The 22352-nt window shown below is 44.1% G+C and overlaps 1 long non-coding RNA gene across 1 annotated transcript; it reads left to right on the top strand.

The window, feature by feature from the left end:
• The first annotated feature begins 280 nt into the window (after nucleotides 1-280).
• On the top strand, nucleotides 281-9384 carry LOC115619040. Its single transcript, XR_003994893.1, has 2 exons — nucleotides 281-371; nucleotides 9337-9384. It is a non-coding gene; the product is annotated as an uncharacterized LOC115619040 (long non-coding RNA).
• The last annotated feature ends 12968 nt before the right edge of the window (nucleotides 9385-22352 follow it).

Here is a 22352-nt window from a genome sequence, read left to right as displayed (position 1 = left end):
GTAGGAGGACAAATATTATACTCTAAATTACTCTTATTTTCTTTGAAAGGTAGACACATGTACGTGTGTGCATGTGATCAACAAATACGCAAGAAAAGCCAAGAAGATACTGTCCTCGGTGAGAAGGGCAGGAAGGAAACACAAAGATTGTTGCTTTCTGTGTGAAAAGGGAACCCTAGCTTGATATGAACTAGGACTATGGAAGACACCCAAGACCCTGTGTCATGGTTTAATCCCAACCAGTAACTCAGAAACACGCAGCAACTCGCTCACTCCCCTGATTCTTCCCACCACGTTCCTGGAGGGATGGGGAGGAGAAACAAAAGAATGTAAATCCCACAGGTTGAGATAAGAGTAGTCCAGCAACTAAGGTACAATAAAAACTACCACTATTACCACCAATAATAATAACAATAGGGGAAATAAATAACCAGGGGAGAGAATATAAAATTAAAAGGGGAAAAGGAAAAGAAAAAAATAAACACAAGTGATGCACAATACAACTTCTCACCACCCGCCGACAGATACCCAGCCCGACCCAAGCACCGATCTGGGCCTTCTGGGTAACACATCCCAGTTTTTATACTGGGCATGACGTGCTGTGGTATGGAATACCCCTTTGGCTAGTTTGGGTCAAGTGTCTTGTCTCTGCTTCCTCCTGGCTTCCCCTCCTCCCTGGTGTCCTGGGTTCAGCTATAGCAGTCATTTTTCTCCTTCTTAGTAGCTGGTGCAGTGCTGTGGTTTTTAACTTTCAGCCTGGAATAACGCTGATAACACCAATGTTTTTAGTTGTTGCTAAGTAATGTTTACTCCGACCAAGGACTTTCTCAGTCTCATGCTTTGCCAGGGAGGAGGGGAAGCCGGGAGGAAACAGAGACAGGACACCTGACCCAAACTGGCCAAAGGGGTATTCCATACCACAGCACGTCATGGCCAGTATATAAACCGGGAGGAGTTACCCGGAAGGCCCAGATCACTGCTCGGGTCGGGCTGGGTATCGGTCGGCAGGTGGTGATCAATTGTATCCTCTCCCCTTGTTATTTCACTAATCGTTATTATCATTGGTGGTAGCAGTAGTGGTTTTGAATTATACCTTAGTTAGTGGACTGTTCTTATCTCAACCCATGGGAGTTACATTCTTCCGATTCTCCTCCCCATCCCTCCGGGAGGGGGGGGGAGGAAGAAGGGAGGGAGTGAGCGAGCGGCTGCGTGGTTCCGAGTTGCCGGCTGGGCTCAAGCCACGACACCTGGCAGAGCATGAGAGTGAGAAAGTCCTTGGTCAGAGTAAACATTACTGAGCAACAACTAAAAACATCAGTGTTATCAGTGTTGTTCCCAGGCTGAAAGTCAAAAACACAGCACTGCACCAGCTACTAAGAAGGAGAAAAATGACTGCTGTAGATGAACCCAGGACAGTATCCACCCCTTATTCCATACCATTCATGTCATGCTCAGATCCCACATTCTTCAATATACCCTCACTTTTTGTCTCATATTTATATACACACACACAAAGAGAGAGATATCGTTCCTCAGTCCATCCCTATAAAGTTGCTGAATTCATCCAGTCCATGATGTCAGGCTCCGTCTCTTGTAGCAGTCTTTCAGGGCATAAAAGACAGTGTGTAGTGTTGGACTGTTGCCTGCTGACAACACCGCTGAACTCGTTTGTTCACTGCTGAGCTCCTCTGGTTTCATCAAAGATCATTCTTGGTTGGGGTGATGATCGGCAGGAAGTCAGGGTCAGTCGATGGTGACCTGAGGACAGTTCTGCTGCTGCTGCCAGCATTCCATGACTTGATTCTCTTCTGATGATCATGACAGCACATATCTTCTTTTCAAAGCCCAGAGTGGTAGAGATGGGCATCTAGCTGATGGGCTATGGAAGTGTTATATAGCAGGCAACAGCATACAATTGAGTTCATTGGCTGTTTTCCCCCAAAATTAAAGCCCCTTGAGGTACACATCGGACTTGCCGTATTACCCACCAAGTATATCCAGGTCCCTGAGCAAAAGCAACCCCACAAGTGGGTTTGCCTTTACCTGAAGCAGGAATAACCCAGACTGTCTTCCCCAACCAATTCTTTATGTGCACCATAGGAACTTTATCCCCCTCTACAGGACGTAAGAGTTCTGATTGGGCTGGGCCAGCCCTGTTGGCAGATCCCCTAGTGTTGACCAACCAGGTGGTTTTGCTAAATGTGTATCCCAGTGTTTGAAAGTCCCACGACCCATTGATCTCAGTGTAGTTTTTAACAGCCCATTGTACCGTTCGATTTTCCCAGAGGCTGGTGCATGGTAGGGGATGTGATATACCCACTCAATGACATGCTCTTTGTCCCAAGTGTCTATGAGGTTGTTCTGGAAATGAGTCCCATTGTCTGACTCAATTCTCTCTGGGGTGCCGTGTCGCCAGAAGACTTGATTCTCAAGGCCCAGGATAGTGTTCTGGGCAGTGGCGTGGGGCACAGCGTATGTTTCCAGTCATCCGGTGGTTGCTTCCACCATGGTAAGCACATGGCGTTTGCCTTAGCGGGTCAGTGGGAGTGTGATATAGTCAATCTGCCAGGCCTCCCCATACTTGTACTTCAGCCATCATCCTCCATACCAGAGAGGCCTTAACTGTTTGGCTTGCTTAATTGCAGCACATGCTTCACATTCATGAATAACCTGGGTAAAAGTGTCCATTGTTAAGTCCACCCCTTGATCACGAGCCCATCTATAAGGAGAAAAATGACTGCTACAGCTGAACCCAGGACACCCTGTAAGGCAGACTGCAGACTTACAGGGAAGTTCTTATTACCCAATGGGCTCTTTTTCTGCCAAATCCTTTTATTTTCAATGCTGTGTCAGAAAGAACTACTTAACTCTCTGATCCAGAAACAGTTATTAGCTCCTAGGGAACTTCAGTGCTCTCCCCTACTAAGAGAATCAGGACACATGTGCCAAGACATTGCTCTCCAATTTCCAGTAAATTATTTCCTGACATTTCGCAGCCCACAGGTGTCTCCAAGACCCCAGGCTGAGAAGCAGTTACTTGAAGTTTACCATCTAAATGGCCTAATCTTGTGCTAGTCGTACTTGAGAATTCACTCTACTGGTAAAAACATTTAACTTCTGAGATCAGAGGAGTGTGGGTGCATCAAACATTGGAAATCCAAGATCTCTATGTTGAGGAGTATATGAATTCCCTTCCAGGTCTAACAGCAATAAAGAAGGGCACCATATAAGAAAAAACACCCATATAACTTCAGGGTTTAATTGGATCTGCTAGGTGAAACTAGAGTACCCTTAAGAACCACCACCCCAAAATTGCTAAATATTTAACAATTAATCCTTCCTGTTGGTCACCAATTAATCAGTAGCTGGATAATAGACTGCTGCATGTAAGAACTCTGTGTGAGACTTTAATAGTAACATCATGGCTTTCCAGTGCAAGCCAATGAAAGGTTTTAAAAAAACACAGGTATTCTTACTGAGCTATCATTAGAATCCACTTTAGATAAGGCTATCGCATTTACCTAAAACTACATTGTAATTCCAAAGCATTATTTACAGCTAGAAACTATGGCACAATATTTCTGTAAAAACTGATGTTGGTCCATCTGCAGTAGAAGAACTCCATTAGTTTATACGGGTGAGAGCACAATTCTTTGTGCTCATAATTCTGGACATAATTGCAGTCTGACAGAGCAATGATGCTTTCCTGTTTAAGTTGTTTTAAAAGAACTGAATCCCCCTGAGGACAGAGAAAGATTACAGCACTGCTAATATATGACTCCGAATTTGTAAAATAATTGAGGAAATCGGATTGTACCTATCCAGCTATACTCCATCATGGCAGAACTGGGCACTCAACTAATTTTATTTAATAATTATTATTTTCAAAGTATGAAAAAAGTATTCAAGTGATGATAATATTTTTATTTTGGAGGATTTCAACCATGGATAAATTCATATTTAGCTGTGGATAAGCTCCTTAATTTCACTATTATGATCCAAGAGCTGTAAGGTATAATTATGAATATGCTTTGGAGACAAAGGTTCCCATGTACTTTTTATTATGTCCATATAACAAAGGCTTAGTTATACTTTCACTTGACACACGAAAAAACCCATGAGGAAGCTTAATTGGAAATATGTGTCAAGTGTGCATAAGCACTGGTCCTAAGCTCAGAGTGTGCTCCACAAATACGGTATGATTTGATGCTCAAAATAATATGAGTATCCACTGTTAAGTCTACCCCTCGTGATGAGCCCATGTATACATTGCCTTGATGGCCTGAAGGTTTCATGGGCCCAGTGGGTTAAAAATAATTCACACTTATGTTGCCAATCTAAGTCCATCTGAGCCACTTCAATCTTAGCAGCTTCATCCACCTGTTGGTTGACCTGGTGTTCCTCAGTGGCCTGACTCTTGAGTACATGAGCACCTACGTGGGGTACCTTCACCACCAGGTTCTGCACCCGAGCAGCGATATCTTGCCACAGTGCAGCAGCTCAGATGGGTTTACCTCTGCGTTGCCAGTTGCTCTGCTTCCATTGCTGCAACCACCCCCACAGAGCATTTGCCACCATCCATGAATCAGTATAGAAATAAAGCAACGGCCATTTTTCTCGTTCAGCAATGTCCAAGGCCAGCTGGATGGCTTTCACCTCTGCAAACTGACTCCATTCACCCTCTCCTTCAGCAGTTTCTGCAACTTGTCCCAGGGGACTCCACACAGCTGCCTTCCATCTCCAATGCTTTCCCACAATATGGCAGGACCCATCAGTAAACAAGGCATATTGCTTCTCACTCTCTGACAGTTCATTATATGGTGGGGCCTCTTCAGCACGCGTCACCTCCTCTTCTGGTGACATCCCAAAATCTTTGCCCTCTGGCCAGTCCATGATGACTTCTAGAATTCCTGGATGACTGGGATTTCCAATTTGAGCTCATTGTGTAATTAGTGCAGCCCACTTAGTCCATGCAGCATCGGTTGCAAGATGCATAGAGGAGACCCTGCCTTTGAACATCCAGCCCAGCACAGGCAACTGGGGTGCCAGGAGGAGCTGTGCTTCAGTTCCAATCACTTCTGAAGCAGCTCGAACCCCTTCATAGGCTGCCAGTATCTCTTTTTCAGTGGGAGTATAGCGTGCCTCGGATCCTCTCTATCCCGAACTCCAAAAGCTGAGGGGTCGACCTTGAGTCTCCCCTGGAGCTTTCTGCCAGAGGCTCCAGATAGGACCATTCTCCCTGGCTGCGGAGTAGAGCACGTTTTTCACATTTGGCCTGGTCCAGACTGGTCCAAGGGCTACTGCATGAACTATCTCTCTTTTAATTTGTTCAAAGGCTTGTTGTTGCTCAGGGCCCCATTTGAAATCATTCTTCTTCCGGGTCACGTGATCGAGAAGGCTTACGACCAGACTGTAATTTGGGACGTGCATTCTCCAGAACCCCACAACACCCAGGAAAACTTGTATTTCTTTCTTGTTAGTTGGTGGAGACATTGCTGTTATCTTGTTGATCACACCTGTGGGGATCTGGCGACGTCCATCTTGCCATTTTATTCCCCAAAACTGAATCTCCTGTGCAGGTCCCTTGACCTTATTCCATTTTATAGCAAAACTGGCCTTCAGCAGGATTTGAATTATTTTCCTCCCTTTCTCAAAAACTTCTTCCTCTGTATCACCCCACACCATAATGTCATCAATGTATTGCAGGTGTTCTGGAGCTTGCCCCTGTTCCAGTGCAGTCTGGATCAATCCATGGCAGATGGTAGGGCTGTGTTTCCACCCCTGGGGCAGTCGGTTACAAGTGTACTGGACACCCCTCCAAGTGAAAGCAAACTGTGGCCTGCATTCTGCTGCCAAAGGGATTGAGAAAAATGCATTGGCAATATTAATTGTGGCATCCCACTTGGCTGCCTTTGACTCCAGTTCATATTGAAGTTCTAGCATGTCCGGTACGGCAGCACTCAATGGTGGTGTGACTTCGTTCAGGCCACGATAGTCTACTGTTAATCTCCACTCTCCGTTTGGCTTTTGCACTGGCCATATGGGGCTATTAAAGGGTGAGTGGGTCCTGCTGATCACTCCTTGGCTCTCCAGTCTGCGGATCAGCTTATGGATGGGAATCAAGGAGTCTCGGTTGGTGCGATATTGCCGCCGGTGCAATGTTGTGGTCGCAATTGGCACTTGTTCTTCTACCTTCAGCAACCCCTCAACAGAAGGATCCTCTGAGAGACCGGGCAAGGTGGACAGCTGCTTAATTTCCTCTGTCTCCAAGGCAGCGATACCGAAAGCCCATCTATACCCTTTTGGGTCTTTGAAGTACCCTCTCCTGAGATGATAGTCTATGCCAAGGATGCATGGAGCCCCTGGACCAGTCACAATGGGGTGCTTTTGCCACTTCCTCCCAGTCAGGCTGATTTCAGCCTCCAGTACAGTCAACTCTTGGGATCTTCCTTTCACTCCAGAAATACAAACGGGTTTCACCCCTTGATAGCTTGATGGCGTCAGGGTACACTGTGTACCGATATCTCCTAGAGCCTTATACTCCTGTGGGTCTGATGTAGCTTTTGTGCCTGTGGGTTAAGTAGCTGTTTTGTCCGTTGCTTTGCCATCAGATCCAGAGACGTTTTTTTCCCTTTGAAGGTGCTGGATAGTGTTGAGCAGGGCTCTGTAGGTGTAGGCCAAGCCCCAGCACATTGCCGTGATTTGTCCCTCTCTGGTATTGCCAGGATGACAGCACACCTCATTTAAGTTTTTTACCAGTTTTTCTGGATTTTGCACTATATCTCACTTTTGCAAGTGCTTGTTATTGTACCTGTCCTTCACACACACATTTGTGTTCTCATCACATTATTAGGATTAAAAAGTAGCATTTCAATCTTTGTAGACTGCCAAGTAAAGAGACATTCAGAAGCCAAGTAGTACATGTTTTGAAGATACCAGCTATGTATACCTTAACACAAAATGACATTTCTTAACTACTCCGCAGTAATACACCGTACACTGTGTGCTGTTTGGGGATATGACCTTACTGATACTTTCAAGAAAGACTAAGTTTGAAAAAATACTACAGGAGGTTTAAAGCTACAGATACTGAATAAGATGACATTATCCTTATTAAACTTATCTGCACTGCGCTAACATTACATCATTCAGAAATTATGCCACCTGAGTTGAATAATTTCAAACTCAGAATCACCTCAAAGTTAGAATAATTTCATTTCCTAATTTTCAAATTCAGGAACCAGAAAGGTAGGGGAGTTTATTGTAGTTATGATTCTGAAATATTTTCAGACTTGAACCATATCAGTTTAATTTACAATTAAAAAAAAATTACCATGCAAATTAAGCTATATGTATTTTCTAAGACAGCTTTCCCAGACCATACATAAATTGTTCTATATTGAGACTAGGTAATGTGGCTCTGTGAAAGTAATCTTACATACATATTTTCAAATTGGTCGAGGTGACACATGAAAAACAACTGCTTTCAAAAAAGGTGTGCCTTAAAAAAATTCTAACTGTATTCTAAAATGTCACTATTTTGAATTCTCTTAGAGGCAAATTATACTCTAAAACTTTCATTTAATGTTCTTATAAGAGATTTTTACCTATGGTCTCAGTTTACAGCAATACCTACAGTCCCCTCCTATCCTTGTAACTCTTCAGTAGGAATCCAAGAGATAACTACCTTAAAAGTTATGCAGATACATCGAATTGTAAAGTATTACAGATGATAATGCCTTGCTGTAGGATGAAAAAAACCCACCCTGAAAACAAATAGTTTTCTACTATATTGCTTGTACTATATGCAGAAAATGAGAGTGAAATAAAAATTTTATTACCATATGATTCGTAGAACTTGTTAAGAACTCACCAACAAAGTTTTAAGTTGACAAGCAGGTATTCTTTATTGCAGTGCTGGAGAACACGGGGGATAGCTCCTCCTAGCGTGTTCTGTCCAAGCATCAATCAAACCGTGATTATATTGTCGTTAGTCATACATATTCATTATATTGTATACATATTCATGAAGTTGTTTATAGATGACATCACATTCCTAGAACATTCTTCCCGCATGCGCACTTTATTATGGTAGTGGTCTTTGGGACCTTTGGTGGTCGTTTCTTCATCATCTTCCTCTTCATCACCTTATCTTTTCCTTGCATTCTTCTTCTGGTAGTCTTTGAGGTCTGCACAGTAGATAAGTGCTTACGCCAGTTTAATTAGTTCGGTAATAGTGCTGACATAAGTGAGTGATTTCTTCTTGTCCTTCTACTTATCAGTTAACTTAGCTACAGCACATCCTGAACATCTGCTAGTTTCAGACACTCTTTATCTACAGTCCTGTTTTGCTTACAATAAATTTTGTGCAAAGGTCATAAGGTTCTAAAACTATGTCAGCTACAACGATTTATCTTATACAAGGATCCTTATTAAGTTCTTTTGGTCAGGCTTTTTAGGTTTGGAAAGTTTTGTTGTTATGTACAAAGCCACCAAGCTTAAAGTTACTTAAAACTGAATTTTCTTATTTGCAAAGGATTATATTTCATTTTGTACTTCCTTGTCTCACATACGTTAATACCTATCACTATTGTGTATTGGTTATACTATACAATGAACAATTGTTACAATTACAGATATAATTGTTCCTTAATTAAACTATTGTCTCTCAACAACTGTTTAGGGTTTTTTGCAGTTTTCTATAGTTTGTTCTCAAGCTGAGACATGACATGAGTTTTAGCACTCATAAAATCATAGAATAGTTAGAGCTGGAAAGTGTGGGAGAGGATGGAAACTATTTCATTATTGCCAAAGAGAAGTAACTGCTCAGTAGGAGAAGAAAGAATTAAAGAAGCAGCAAAGTACACAGCGTGATTAATCAGAGCAACCCAGCAGAACAAGAGCAGAAGAAGAGAAAGACAAGGAACTGGTTTCACTGTTTGTGAAAAGAAGAAGAATGTTGAAAAAAACAAAACTGTAAACCAGGAACTAAACATGATGTGATAAAATAGTTTGGCATAAGAGTTAGAGTAATAGGCTAAAGATAGCTTTGCTAGAATGGTATAAAAGCTAGAGCAATAGGCAATATAATGATTTGCTGCATGAAGATGCTCTGAATCCATCCCTTACATACACCACAGGAAAGGACCTTAAGATCATCTAGTTCCAACCCCCCTGCCATGATGTCGTGGTTTGAGCCCAGCTGGTAACTCAGAACCACACAACCGCTCGCTCACTCCCCGCCCTTCTTCCTCCCCCTGCTCCCGGAGGGATCGGGAGGAGAATCGGAAGAATTTAACTCCCACGGGTTGAGATAAGAGCAGTCCTGCAACTAAGGTATAATAAAAAACCACTACTGCTACCACCAATGATAATAATGATTAGTGAAATAATAAGGGGAGAGGATACAATTGCTCACCACCCGCCGACCGATACCCAGCCCGACCCGAGCAGTGATCTGGGCCTTCCGGGTAACTCCCCCTGGTTTATATACTAGGCATGACATGCAGTGGTATGGAATACCCCTTTGGCTAGTTTGGGTCAGGTGTCCTGTCTCTGTTTCCTCCCGGCTTCCCCTCCTCCCTGGCAAAGCATGAGACTGAGAAAGTCCTTGGTTGGAATAAACATTACTTAGCAACATCTAAAAACATCGGTGTTATCAGCGTTGTTCCCAAGCTGAAAGTTAAAAAACACAGCACTGCATCAGCTACTAAGAAGGAGAAAAATGACTGCTATAGCTGAACCCAGGACAGTATCCACCCCTTATTCCATACCATCCATGTCATGCTCAGATCCCACATTTTTCAATATACCATCGCTTTTGTCTCATATATATATACACACACACACCCCCACACACACAAAGAGAAAGATATCATTCCCTAGTCCATGGACCAATCCCTATAAAATTGCTGAATTCATCCAGTCCATGATGTCAGGCTCCATCTCTTGTAATAGTCTTTCAGGGCAGGAGGGACAGTGTGTAGTGCTGGGTTGTTGCCTGCTGATGACACCGCCAAACTCGTCTGGTCACTGCTGAGCTCGTCTGGTTTCCTCAAAATTCATTCTTTGTTGAGGTGATGATCGGAGGGAAGTCAGGGTCAATTGCTGGCGACCTGAAGATATCTAGCTGGTGGGCTATCAAAGTGTTATAGAGCAGGCAACAGCGTACAATTGAGTTCATTGGCTGTTTTCCCCAAAATCAAATCCCCTTGAGGTACACATCGGACTTCCCCATCTTCCCGCATTACCCACCAAGTATATCCAGGTCCCTGAGCAAAAGCAACCCCACAAGTGGGTTTGCCTTTACCTGAAGCAGGAATAACCCAGACTGCCTTCCCCAGCAAATTCTTTCTGTGCACCACAGGAACTTTATCCCCTTCTACAGTAGGTAAAAGTTCTGATTGGGCTGGGCCAGCCCTGTTGGCAGATCCCCTACTGTTGACCAACCAGGTGGCTTTTGGTAAATGTGTATCCCAGTGTTTGAAAGTCCCACGACCCATTGATCTCAGTGTAGTTTTTAACAGCCCATTGTACCGTTCGATTTTCCCAGAGGCTGGTGCATGGTAGGGGATGTGATATACCCACTCAATGCCATGCTCTTTGGCCCAAGTGTCTATGAGGTTGTTCCGGAAATGAGTCCCATTGTCTGACTCAATTCCCTCTGGGGTGCCGTGTCACCACAAAACTTGTTTCTCAAGGCCCAGAATAGTGTTCCAGGCAGTGGCATGGGACACAGCGTATGTTTCCAGCCATCCGGTGGTTGCTTCCACCATGGTAAGCACATGGCGCTTGCCTTGGCGGGTTGGTGGGAGTGTGATATAGTCAATCTGCCAGGCCTCCCCATACTTGTACTTCAGCCATCGTCCTCCATACCAGAGAGGCTTTAACCATTTGGCTTGCTTAATAGCAGCACGTTTCACATTCGTGAATAACCTGGGCAATAGTGTCCATTGTTAAGTCCACCCCTCGATCACAAGCCCATCTATATGTTGCATCTCTGCCTTGATGGCCTGAGGTGTCATGGGCCCATCAGGCTAAAAATAATTCAACCTTATGTTGCCAATCCAAGTCCATCTGAGCCGCTTCAATATTAGCAGCTTCATCCACTTGCTGGTTTACCTGGTGTTCCTCAGTGGCCCGACCCTTGGGTACATGAGCATCTACGTGGCGTACCTTCACCACCAGGTTCTGCACCCGGGCAGCGATATCTTGCCACAGTGCAGAAGCCAAATGGGTTCACTTCTGCATTGCCAGTTGCTCTGCTTAAATTCCTGCAACCACCCCCACAGGGCATTTGCCACCATCCATGAATCAGTATAGAGAAAAAGTACTGGCCATTTTTCTCGTTCAGCAATGTCCAAGGCCAGCTGGATGGCTTTCACCTCTGCAAACTGACTCCATTCACCCTCTCCTTCAGCAGTTTCTGCAACTTGTCCCAGGGGACTCCACACAGCTGCCTTCCATCTCCAATGCTTTCCCACAATATGGCAGGACCCATCAGTAAACAAGGCATATTGCTTCTCACTCTCTGACAGTTCATTATATGGTGGGGCCTCTTCAGCATGCGTCAGCTCCTCTTCTGGTGACATCCCAAAATCTTTGCCCTCTGGCCAGTCCATGATGACTTCTAGAATTCCTGAACGACTGGGATTTCCTATTCGAGCTTGTTGTGTAATTAGTGCGGCCTACTTACTCCATGTAGCATCAGTTGCATGTTGTGTAGAGGAGACCCTGCCTTTGAACATCCAGCCCAGCACAGGCGACCAGGGTGCCAGGAGGAGCTGTGCTTCAGTTCCAATCACTTCTGAGGCAGCTCGAGCCCCTTCATCGGCTGCCAGTATCGCTTTTTCAGTGGGAGTATAGCTGGCCTCGGATCCTTTATATCCCCGACTCCAAAAGCCGAGGGGTCGACCTCGACTCTCCCCTGGAGCTTTCTGCCAGAGGCTCCAGGTAGGACCATTCTCCCCGGCTGCGGTGTAGAGCACATTTTTCACATCTGGCCCGGCCTGGACTGGTCCAAGGGCTACTGCATGAACTATTTCTCGTTTATTTTGTGCAAAGGCTTGTTGTTACTCAGGGCCCCATTTGAAATCATTCTTCTTCCGGGTCACGTGGTAGAGAGGGCTTACAATCAGACTGTAATTTGGGATGTGCATTCTCCAGAACCCCACAACACCTAAGAAAGCTTGTGTTTCTTTCTTGTTAGTTGGTGGAGACATTGCTGTTATCTTGTTGATCACGTCTGTGGGGATCTGGCGACGTCCATCTTGCCATTTTATTCCCAAAAATTGAATATCCTGTGCAGGTCCCTTGACCTTACTCCGTTTTATGGCAAAACTGACCTTCAGCAGGATTTGGATTATCTTCCTCCCTTTCCCAAAAACTTCTTCCTCTGTATCACCCCACACGATGATGTCATCAATGTATTGCAGGTGTTCTGGAGCTTGCCCCTGTTCCAGTGCAGTCTGGATCAATCCATAGCAGATGGTAGGGCTGTGTTTCCACCCCTGGGGCAGTCGGTTCCAAGTGTACTGGACGCCCCTCCAAGTGAAAGCACACTGTGGCCTGCATTCTGCTGCCAAAGGGATTGAGAAAAATGCATTTGCAATATCACTTGTGGCATCCCACTTGGCTGCCTTTGACTCCAGTTCATTTTGAAGTTCTAGCATTTCCGGTACGGCAGCACTCAATGGTGGTGTGACTTCGTTCAGGCCACGATAGTCTACTGTTAATCTCCACTCTCCATTAGACTTTTGCACTGGCCATATGGGGCTATTAAAGGGTGAGCGGTCCTGCTGATCACTCCTTGGCTCTCCAGTCTGCGGATCAGCTTATGGATGGGAATCAAGGAGTCTCGGTTGGTGCAATATTGCTGCCGGTGCACTGTTGTGGTCGCAATTGGCACTTGTTATTCTTTTACCTTCAGCAACCCCTCAACAGAAGGATCCTCTGAGAGACCGGGCAAGGTGGACAGATGCTTAATTTCCTCTGTCTCCAAGGCAGCGATACCAAAAGCCCATCTATACCCTTTTGGGTCTTTGAAGTACCCTCTCCTGAGATAGTCTATGCCAAGGATGCATGGAGCCCCTGGACCAGTTACAATGGGGTGCTTTTGCCACTTCCTCCCAGTCAGGCTGATTTCAGCTTCCAGCATAGTTAACGCTTGGGATCCTCCTGTCACTCCAGAAATATAAATGGGTTTGACCCCTTGATACCTTGATGGCATCAGGGTACACTGTGCACCGGTATCTACTAGAGCCTTATACTTCTGTGGGACTGATGTGCCAGGCCATCTGATCCACACAGTCCAGTAAACCCGATTATCCCTCTCCTCCACCTGGCTGGAGGCAGGGCCCCTCTAATAGTGATCATAAAATTCTCCACTTCTGTCTTGTAGAAAGGGATTAGTATTCCTTATCACAGGAGCGGGAATAATATCAGCTCTTTCACTCCATCTGGGAAACTGCTCACCAGAGACTGGAGCAGCAGCTTTCCTGGGAGGATCATCCTTGATCATTGTTCTCCTCTTCAGTTCACACACCCATTGCTCCAGAGCTGAGGTAGGTTTTCCATCCCACTTTCTCATGTCTTCTCCGTGATCCCGCAGGTAAAACCATAGGGTGGCCCGTGGCGTGTACCTCCTATATTTTCTTTCTCGAGCAGTAGGGCGCCTTCTGTTAATAGCTGTGACATGGGTTGGTACGCATAGGGATCTGGATAGATCGGATAAATCGTCTCTCAATTGCTTGAACTCCTGGGACAGTTTTTCCACAGCTGAAATGATGGAAGGGGTGAGATTGTCTTCGAACTCTCGGAGTTGACGAATCAGGCAATCCACTGTTGGTGATATTCTGTCATTCCAGGTCATTGATGCCTATGTGTGGGCATATGATGATGGCGCACTCCATGTAAGTTTCCGCCACATGGGTCGTGTACATTCGACTTCATCTGGATCTACGGATGTGTTCCTGGCATCCGGCCTTGGATAGATCATCTCTATAATGGCTGATTCCCTCAGGGACTGGATACCTTTCTCTATCATGGTCCAGTTGGCTGAGCGACTCGTAATATCATCTTTGTAGGGAAACCTTTCCTTCACAGCTGCCAGGAGCCGCCTCCAAAGACTGAGGGCTCGCTTCTCTCTTGCAATCGCTTTGTCAATTCCTCCTTCCTTAGCAAGTGATCCCAGCTGCTTGGCTTCCCTACCTTTTAGTTCATGACCATCGGCCCCATTGTCCCAGCATCGGAGCAACCAGGTGACAGTGTGCTCCCCTGGAAGACGGGTGAAATCTTTTCGCATATTCCGCAGCTCGGTTGAGGTCCGGGGTCGAGAAGTGACCTCTTCTTCCTCTTCCTCTGATCCACGTAGTAGTAACTCTTGTTCAGATACTGTTGCATGTAGTAATGGCATTGGGTCTTCATCTTTCTTCGCTTCGCTGGTTGCTCTTTGTGCCTCTTGTTTGCTTTTGCTTACAGGGGCAACAGACATTGTCACAAACTGGCCATTTGGTTTAGCTGCAGTGTTTGTCACTGTGGTTGGAGTGGCTGCAGTGTCTGCCACTAGGATTGGAGTGGTTGCAATGTCTGTTGCTGGGGTTGGTGCAGCTGTTGTGCTTGGGAGTTGAGTAACACCAACAGCTGCATTGTTTATTGCTGTCGGGGTTTGAGTAGCTACTGTACTTGTCACTGGGGTTGGTGTTGCTGCTGTACTTGGAGTAGCTGTGTTGTCTGTTGCTGTCGGGGTTTGAGTAGCTGCTGTGCTTGGAATTGGAGTAGCTGCATTGTCTGTTGCTTTGCCATCAGATCCAGAGGCATTTTTTTCCCTTTGAAGGTACTGGATAGTGTTGAGCAGGGCTCTGTAGGCGTAGGCCATGCCCCAGCATGTTGCCATGATTTGTCCCTCTCTGGTATAACCAGGACAACAGCACACCTCGTTTAAGTGTTTGACTAGTTTTTCCGGATGTTGCACTTGTTCAGTGGTGAAGTTCCAAAGCACTGGAGGGGCCCACTGGCCTAGATACTTGCCCATACTATCCCACACACCCTGCCACTCATGACTGTCCAGCCTCAGGGAAAATCTCTTTGTGGTCCTCCTATATGGTCGTCTAACCCTAGACCAGATTCGAACCCGATACTGCTTAAGTTTCGAGATTAAACGAATTAGGATGTTCCCAGGACGGGATGGCCTTGGGTAAAACAGACTCCATATGTTTGCCAACATGCTGATCCCCAGCACAATCAGCAGGCAGGTTTCAAGGGTATTCAAAGGCCATCCAAAACCTTCAGAACTCTCAACTGCTGTTGCAAATAGGCTGGTGGGGGAACGGGGGGTGAAAGGGAATGCCTCCTTCGTAAGTTGACCCCCCGAGGAGAAAAAAAAAGATATGCAATTCCTAGAATATTTCATTATATACCTCCCAATGTATAGAGGTGATGGCCACGCTGGAAGCACAAACCAGACCAGTTTCATGATCAATGAGTCTATTGTATTACAAGTCATTACCATGAAGTACAGTGAAACAAGAACCTTAGCCCAGGCCCCCCAGCCGATAAACACTAAAACAGCAAATAGTGGCTGTAAGTAAGGTACAACATGCTGAAACTCTGAGATCAAGCGCAACAAGTCTGATCACCATTGTGACGAGTAGTAACAATGAATGCTTATCACAAATATGATTAGACACACTACGGTCAGATCTGTCATCATCTCAACCCTTTGTGCCCCACGTTGGGCGCCAAAAAGAACTGTCGTGGTTTGAGCCCAGCTGGTAACTCAGAACCACACAGCCACTCGCTCACTCCCCCCCTTCTTCCTCCCCCCGCTCCCGGAGGGATGGGGAGGAGAATCGAAAGAATGTAACTCCCACGGGTTGAGATAAGAGCAGTCCCGCAACTAAGGTATAATACAAAACCACTACTGCTACCACCAGTGATAATAATGATTAGTGAAATAACAAGGGGAGAGGATACAATTGATCACCACCCGCTGACCGATACCCAGCCCGACCCGAGCAGTGATCTGGGCCTTCCGGGTAACTCCCCCCGGTTTATATACTGGGCATGACGTGCTGTGGTATGGAATACCCCTTTGGCCAGTTTGGGTCGGGTGTCCTGTCTCTGTTTCCTCCCAGCTTCCCCTCCTCCCTGGCAAAGCATGAGACTGAGAAAGTCCTTGGTTGGAATAAACATTACTTAGCAACAACTAAAAACATCAGTGTTATCAGCGTTGTTCCCAGGCTGAAAGTTAAAAACCACAGCACTGCACCAGCTACTAAGAAGGAGAAAAATGACTGCTATAGCTGAACCCAGGACACATGGGCAGGGATGCCTCACACTAGACCATGTCACCCAAGACTGTCCAACCTGGCCTTGAGCAGTGCCAGGGATGGAGCATTTACCACTTCTTTGGACTACCTGTTCCAATGCCTCACCACCCTCTCAGTAAAGAACTTCCTTATATCCAGCCTGAACTTCCCCTGTTTTAGTTTAAACCCATTACCCCTTGTCCTATTGCTATAGTGCCTGATGAATAGTCTCTCTCCAGCATCCTTGTAGGCCCCCTTCAGATACTGGAAGGCTGCTATGAGGTCTCCACGCAGTCTTCTCTTCTCCAGGCTGAACAGCTCCAACTTTCTCAGCCTGTCTTCATACGGGAGGTGCTCCAGCCCCCTTATTGTCCTCGTGACCCTCCTCTGGTCTTGCTCTAACAGCTCCATGTCCTTCTTATGTTGAGGACAACAGAACTGTACAGAGTCTCCAAGTGAGGTCTCACAAGAGCAGAGTAGAGACACAGATTGTTCTGCCGACAGACAGGGTATGTCACAAAGTGACCACGCACTAACTGTCTAATCCTGCAGCATCCAGAGTCACTTAATAAGGTGCTAAAGCTCCCTCCTTTATTTCCCAGTATATGAGGTTCTCTGCCACTGTTAATGGTTTTATTTGCAAATTGGGAGTAGTCATCCTCATTAAAGGGGTTTCCATTTCCCCGATGGGTCTGCTGTTCAATACCTGTAGTGCTTCAGACAAATGGTCTCTCCACATGTTTAATTTGCCTCTCCCCACTTTCTTCCACTGTTCCTTAAACAAGCCATTAATCCATTCAATTAATCCAGCGGCTTTTGGATAATATGGTATATGAAATATCAATTGGATGCTGTTCATATCAGCAAAATTATGTACTTTCTGGTTTTTAAAGTGTGAACCATTGTCACTCTGAATTTGCAAAGGGATGCCATAGTATGAAATGATCAATTATGTGGTATGGTCCTTTGCCGTGTATGTTGGCAGATGGAGCACTGGGCTATCACTGTTTTAATGATATAATTCCATGGTCCTGGGCCCACCTGTAAGTGGCTTTCTCTCCAAGATGACCGTATTTCTGGTATGCCCACTTAGCCAGACCCATCTGCTGTTCGTGATGAGGGTCTTCCACCATGACTTGAGAGATTTTTGCTTGTCCATAACAGGCCATATAGGATTATTAAAGGCAGTAGTTGTTGATTTTAACACTCCCATATCTAATAAATCTTTAATAGTCTCTGAAATCTCTTCATGTCCTCCTGGCATATGATATTGTTTCATTGTGATTACCTTGGTGGCAGATGGGATTTGTATTGGGGACATTTTAACTTTCCTAACTAGAAATGGCCAAGCTGATACAAATGTCCTGGTTCCGAATTGATATTTACCATCAGGTAAGCATAAAGTCAATCCTTTTAAAATGTCAATTCCAGTTATATATTCAGGGATAGGAACAATTGGCACTGAATAAATTTGTTTTGGCAGAGTGCCAATTTTCATCTCAATTTTTGTCTGTACTGCTTCAATTTGTTTGCCACCTAATCCTGTAATCAAAACCTTTTGCCCTTTAAATTTTTTAAGATTACCATAAATTAGAGAGGCCTCTGCTCCAGTATCAATGAGGGCCTGAACTGTTTGACAAGATCTATTTTTCCAATAAATTTGAAGCTCTACATGAAGACGATGGTCTGTCTTCGTCCATCCTTGTGCCGGAGCTTGGCCCTTATCTCAGTCCATTTTTAATTCTCTCAATTTTTTTAACACTTTTACATCTGGCCACAGATAAAGATCGGCGTACTGATCCCATCCCCTTTCATCCCCCAGAACCATCGACTCGCCAATGGGGGGCCCTGCATCGGTAAGTGTACTGTCCTGTTGAGGCTCAAAGGGGGGAGCAAAAGGTCGAATTACTTCATCTGTCATGTCATCAACTTTGCCTGAGCTCGAATTGTTTACGCTTTTCACAGATTTATGCAACCCACAGATTTATACAATCACCACATTTCATTGGTGGTAATCCCATTAATCTTATCTCGAGCCATCCCATCTTTCAGCAAGGCAGCAAACATATCTCTCTGAGACAATCAAATCTCTTGCATCTCGCCCCTCCGGTTATTGCCTCTTGTGTTTTGGATGGGGCCCCATTCCCCCAAATCTCCTAACTACTGGATTTTTTCTATGATTTGTCCTATAGGGTTTCCAGTTTCATTTATCAATAAAGTCATTATAATGCCTTTATATGCTGGTGGCACAGTCCTAATAATCCTGTTCCGAATTGGAACTGATAGTGGAGCCGGCAGCACAGAGTCTGCACCTCCGACAAAAATAGCAATTTTCATCCCTTCCTCCTTAACACACTGAAAGCAATCCTGTAAAGTATACCAAGGTTGATCTGCACTGGGTCATTCCCCTTCAGTGGGGTATTTTCTGTTACAACCTTCTGCCACCACTGCTAATAAATTAGTCTCATTCTTGGCGCCTCAGAAAGCGTCCTGAACTAATGAGTCAGAGCTTAACATTACAAATTTTTTAGCATCATCTGGATCCAATTTAACTCCCAAAGCCCCTAAATTATGCAACCTGATATCCAAGAAAGCAAAGATTCTCCAGGCTTTTGTTTGAACCTGTCCATAATGTCATTAATTTTGTGCTGAGTGAAATCTTCTATCACGTCCCGCCTAACCAGACAACCTGGAGGGTCATGTTCCAATTTTCTTCGCAATATTGGCTTTGCTTCAACAAACACCTCACCCTCTGAACTACTATCCAAATCGGTTGAATCCCACACATCTCCATCCAATTTCTCAGGGTCCCAATTCCTTCCTGCCTCTGAGAGCACTGCATGCATTTCTTTCTGGTTTCCTTGACCTCTTCGCTTTCTATATTTATATTGGGCAATCCGAACAGCCGCTTTTTCTGTTACCATTTGATAAGTGTCCAATTTATCAGTTAATAATCTATTTTGACATTGTAACATAACTATTTTTCCCTGCAATTCACAAACTTTTTCCAAATCCATCTTCTTTTGTATTTTCATAGCAATTATAGGTAAGCTATAATAAGGGCACAGAAGCTACTTACAGAGGAAACTTGTGGGGGGGATGATGGAAACTTGGGGGGGGAGGAGGATGGACAATGGACTTCCAGGGTTGGGGCTAAACCTGCTTCACAATGGCAGCTTTTAAATACAGATCAGATGGAAAAACTGAGAGAATATTCTTTCTGAGTCCAAACTTCAGTAACATGTCACAAGGGCAGTGATTTTTTACAGGACTTGATATAAATTGCTAGTGATAATCAGAAGCAATAAGGCCGGATTATACAGAGCACGTTTGGAATGTTTGGGCTCTTGCTGTGTGGGTTTTTTTTTTTTTTTGTGGTGTGGTTACTTGGTTGTTTTTAAAGATTCCGTAGCCAGGGCTCATAAGAGGTTTTCTCATGAAAGGGATTTCTGTGGAAATGATTACTTTCAATAGAATGTTTACTGAAGCTCTAGCTGTCATTCTGATTCTAGCTGTAGCCTCTGAGGAAGTTAGTGGTCTCATCACATGTGACAGAATTGGGGGGCTTCAGGTGTTTTAAGTCACCGACAAGGTCTATCAGCCTGATAGTATAGACTCCTCTGTGTAGAGGAGCCTCTGAGCTCTTACACAGCTGACTGATTGGCATATGTCAGAAAAACAACTGCCTGTGTCAGGCAATCCAGGGAGTCTGGCCATGAGACTGCATGGCTGAACCTGAAAAGCAAAGGGGGTAGCTGTTAGAAAGTGGCATATTCCAGCATTTCATCTATCAACATAAAAAACAGTGATGAAATTGAGGAAAACTGTATCAGTTCTACTCAGTGGCAGTTGAGATTCCCACGAAGCGCAGCTTATTTGTACAATGCAGTTAAATCTCTTATTTTCTAGATTGGTGATCTCTGAAACATTTGGAGATGAATTTGCCTCACTTCAGTACCAGATACTTGAAAACTGCTGTAGAAGATGCACGCTTTTCTGCTGCCAAATCTGTCTACTTGTAGCACTCCAGAAAAGCATTAACAATGTTGAGAATGCATTAAAGTAGTGCTCAGGAATAGGAAATAATTTGATGTTGCCTCAGGTTGAAACATCTGGTTAAAGTGCAAATTGCATTCCTGTTGTCTTCCAGTAGCAGAACTTGGGGGAGGGGAAACAGTCTGTTACGCTTTTCCTAAACTTCATTTAGATTCCAAGTTTTCACAGAGACGTTTTCATTGTTTCCCTTTACAGTGTAATGCAGTGCCTGGAAGCTTTTGTTTTGAAAGCTTTGTTTGCAGTTGCCTTTAGCTGAATGAATGACTTGTAATGCTGCTCTGTCTGTTTTGTCGAGATGTGGATGTCTGGCTTGCTGTAGATTTGTTTTCTATCACTCACTGGTATCACGTCTCGTCAGTTCATTTCATTGAAAGAATTTGGTACTTTGATAATTTCACCAGAAGCCTTTATGAATGGGCAAACCCCCCTCCCCCAAAAATGCAACCAGCCAAAAAAAAAATCCAAACCCCCCAAAACCCCAAATAACAACAACAAAAACAAACAACAGTATTTTTGAGAATATTGTAAATCTTCAGACTGATAATTCAAGTGGGCTGTGTTTTTTCATGGATCACTACTGAATGTCTAGATCTCCTACATAGTAGCAGATAATTTTTGTTGTGTACCCTTTAAAAGAGCTTTAGCTGGAAAAAAGTCATTAATTACATGTACTGTTTCTTTTTCTGCGATGACTTAATTGGAAATTGATTACAACTATTTGAGATTTTAAAAAAAAAAAAAAACCAAAACAATTGTTAATGAACAACTATATTGGTTGGCTTTAGGCCACTGTTGTGCATTTGGTTTTAAGAGGGAATTTTAAAAAGTAAGAACAAAATTGTGCTTAGAAGCATGTTTTGCAGTATTTCAGCTTCTGACTGAACAATTAATACTTCCAACTTAGTTTTAGAATTGTTTTTTCTAGTTTTCTGGTTAAAGTGTATGAATTAAAAATTTTGTATTCCTCAACTGTGCTTTGTTTGTTTTTTATGTTTTAAACATGAATGGACAAACCAGGATCAACAGGTGTTTTCTCTTACAAAAGTTGCAGTGTCCTATTGCTGCTTTTACTCTTGTAAAGTGTTCCCCAAGCCAAGACCTATTGCTATTAAATTTCTCTTATTAGTAGGCTTTAATTCTATCAAATTTCACTTTTCACCCAATCTACAGCATATGCAATTGCTATATATATGCTGTTGCTATTTTGCTTGGTGTTACAGCTGCTGTTAGGGAGTGAATATTGTCAGGGCTTCTGTTGGCATAGACTGTTCCATTAGGGACAAGTATCATCTATTTTTGTTCACCTACATGAAACATGGACAAAACCAAATAGCTAGTAAAAGGCAATACCACAAACTCACAATATAGGTTTATTCTGTATGTGTATATCCTATTTAAAATCCCTACAGCAAGACATAGGGAACTCCAGATGCATCTCATATTTTGACTTGATGCTTTCAGGCTAAAATTATCTTGACTTTCAATATTACAGCAAAAAAAATGTTTTATGGTGAATTATCTCCTTATGCTTATGTCCTGGGTTCAGTTGTAACAGTTATTTTTCTCCTTCTTAGTAGCTGGTGCAGTGCTGTGTTTTCTACTTTAGTCTGAGAACAATGCCAATAACACACCAATGTTTCAGTTGTTGCTAAGTAATGCTTACCCTGATCAAGGACTTTTCCGTCTGCCATGCTGTTGCATGAAAAGGTAAGATAATTTGGCAGAAAATAAACCCCCTTGCGTTCCAGCTGGTCCTCAGATATTAGAGGGGCTGGGTGCGGCTAGGCTTAGATTCTGAGCGATGCCCAATTTACCACTATCAGTCCGGTGGCATTCAATATATTGAATAATCACGATTCCGGATGTACTAATAGTGCACTGCACCTTCAGTCTAATCGTGCTCACGAACTAGCACGGCCACACTGAGGGAGCTGGTCGTGTTCAATGAGAGATTTACAATTAGCTACTTAAACAGTGCAGTTTATTAAA

The sequence above is a fragment of the Strigops habroptila genome, chromosome W, assembly GCF_004027225.2.
Source record: "Strigops habroptila isolate Jane chromosome W, bStrHab1.2.pri, whole genome shotgun sequence".
Taxonomy (NCBI): domain Eukaryota; kingdom Metazoa; phylum Chordata; class Aves; order Psittaciformes; family Psittacidae; genus Strigops; species Strigops habroptila.
This window is presented reverse-complemented; position numbering and strand designations above follow the sequence as displayed.